This window comes from Phoxinus phoxinus, assembly GCF_949152265.1.
Source record: "Phoxinus phoxinus genome assembly, chromosome: 8".
NCBI classification, from domain to species: domain Eukaryota; kingdom Metazoa; phylum Chordata; class Actinopteri; order Cypriniformes; family Leuciscidae; genus Phoxinus; species Phoxinus phoxinus.
The window spans coordinates 13,665,640-13,668,347 of NC_136883.1; the positions used below are offsets into that span (position 1 = coordinate 13,665,640).

General features: G+C 38.7%; 1 long non-coding RNA gene across 1 annotated transcript; it reads right to left on the reverse strand.

The window, feature by feature from the left end:
- Positions 1–604: 604 nt before the first annotated feature.
- On the reverse strand, positions 605–1,729 carry LOC307002991. Its single transcript, XR_013798596.1, has 3 exons — positions 1,544–1,729; positions 1,389–1,458; positions 605–1,142 (listed from the first exon to the last, which is right to left on the reverse strand). It is a non-coding gene; the product is annotated as an uncharacterized lncRNA (long non-coding RNA).
- Between the last annotated feature and the right edge of the window lie 979 nt (positions 1,730–2,708).

Sequence of the window (2,708 nt, forward strand, 5' to 3'; positions counted from 1 at the left end):
TAGCTGTAAAGTTGCACTAAAAGAAATATAAATTTAGTCAAACACTCTCAGGCAGGAAGACTATCACTTAAATTCTTAATTTGCATTTATTCCTATAAACACCGAATGTTGACAACTCTCAAAGAAGAGTCCAACAAACAAAATAGTGCTATCTGAATAAGTTGGACACTAGTTGAGTGGTAAAAACATCACTTACAAGACACAATTTACAAACTTTCACAATTGGATTTTGAATGGATTTTGTGTATTTATTATAAATGTTACTTTTCAATGTATGTTGTGCCCTTATTTCTTACTGATTTGGTCTTTTGAATTGTACAAGTGTTTTGGACATACGTACAGTAACTCGTGTATTAAGATTATGTTTGAAAGTTATTCAAGAGTGTGAAACTTTGCATGACAGCGGTGTGTCATACCCCTAACAGAATTTGTTGGCGTGTAAAAAACAAGCACACACACACACACACACAAGGGTGTTTTGCTACCCTTGTGAGGACATTCCATAGGCGTAATGGTTTTTATACTGTACAAACTGTATATTCTATCCCCTTACACTGCCCCTATCCCTAAACCTACCCATCACAGGAGACATTCTGCATTTTTATGTAACCCTACCGTCGTAGTTCTGCTTATAGGCAGGCTAAGAACCTATTATAGGAGTTATCTAAATCTAGATTCGATGAGGAGGTTGGTTATGTACTAATCATATGGTCAAAAGACTCATAGATTCCACTCCAAAGGAAGCACGAAACAATATATTAAAGTTTGAATGTAGTTCTTATTCAATTTATTTTCCTTATTTTCTTATTCAAAATTCAATATTTGGTTCAATTCACACAGCATTAGTAACATTCATGTTAGCAAATCAACCACAACTTTTGAGATCTCATGAAACAAAACAAAAAGAAAAAATCTTTCAAAGGAAAATTAGTTACCCTTGAGTGCACTCAAATATTTTAACTGTCCAACCACCCCTTCAATACTTAGCGTCCATATCAAACCACCCAATGGAACCGTTGCAGCGCTGTTAGTTGAGGCAGTGGACCAGAGAACCAGGCACCAGGGCGAACAGAAAAGAATCCAACTTCGGTGGAAAGAACACTAGGGATCCGGGACCAGAAGAAACCTAAAAAAAAACCAGTCTACACAAAAATGTGCAGAAAATTAACTAATGTTCAGCTAAATGTCCTTTTTCCATCTTCTCATCATTTAAAAGTCCATATGTTCAATAATACAAATAAAAATAAAAATCAATGAAATGAAATTGGACAACCAAAAGTACAGTATAGCATAGTAACTCAAAATTGACATACTTGACTCAAAACAAAATAATTTCCTTTCAAAATGCATTTTTCATTGTACCAAAATTAGAATACAACAAAATGTACCTGTGGGGTAACATCCACTGCTATTGTAGATAGCCAGACTGTTTTTTTTGTTTTAATCCACTGTAATCCACTGTAACATTGAAATGTAAACCTTTTTAGTCATTTCACCATTTTAGCTTCAAGCTAATCAACACAAAATGATAGTTTTCACTCACCGAGATAACTTTGTTTTACAACAGGTGTCGTCTAATTTTCAATGTAGTTCAACCTCGAGGATATATTTCGTTTTATAAATCAATTTCAATCTTAATGTTTACTTTTGCTCTGGCTCCCGTTTTTCCAGGCTTTTTTTAAGGCAAAAACGAATGACAGAAAACAGCAGAAGAAGAGCGTTTCATTGTGCACTGCCACCTAGTGGCGAACTAGATATTGCACTTTACTCTAGTTAAGTGTTTGCATTAAAGGTCATTTCAGGACTTTATTGGGGCAAAATTAACAGGGTTACACCCTCCCCCTCTAAACCACATGAGTCCCTGCATGTGTGTTAAATCTGACAAGGTATCTGATGGTCAGGTATAATATCTTGGAGCTTCCCAAAAAACTGACTAAGGGCAAGGATTAGGGGTTTCCCTAGCTCTTCGTAAGTGAACTTAGGGGGGGGATGTCTTTCTCTGTGTGAACGTCTGGCCTCGCCTTGTTCTTCCCCACAAGTAACTTCTGAGTGCCTTTTAGGGTTTACAGGGAGCCTGTTCTGAACATTGTCCGTGTTGTCAACTGGTGTCGGGTCTGTGACCACTGTGCTTTGCAATATTTCATCTTCTGGAATGTCTATGATGACATGGTCACTTTGGGTTGAGGACTGATGGACAGCTGTATTTGTGTCAAGAGGTGCAACTGAGTGATCAAGGGCCGGCTGGGGTTCTGGCGATTTGAACTCAGGAGCCATGGGGTTCAGAGAAGACTGAGAGCCACTGACGGGGAAAACTTCGAACTCTTGCACATAGGGTCCCCATGTGGTGAACTGTGGAGGTTCATTCACATAGTAGCCATCATCCTCTTCTTCTCTGTCCGAATATTCACATTCCATCTCTTGTTTTTTCCTACTCCTCAGGCGCATTTGAGTTTGTTTGTTTTGGTGTGGCACTGAATCAGGAATAGTCTCAATTGGCAGAAATCCACATGGTAAAAGTAAGTCCCTGTGAAGTGTACGCCGAGGGCCATTTCCTGTTTCTGGCTTGACTACATACACAGGACCACCGTCAATCCGTTTCACAACGATATGAATGGGCCTTTCCCATTTATCGGCTAACTTGTGTTTGCCACGGACGTTGACATTCTTCACCAAGACACGGTCTCCTTCTTCTAATTCAGCAGTTTTCA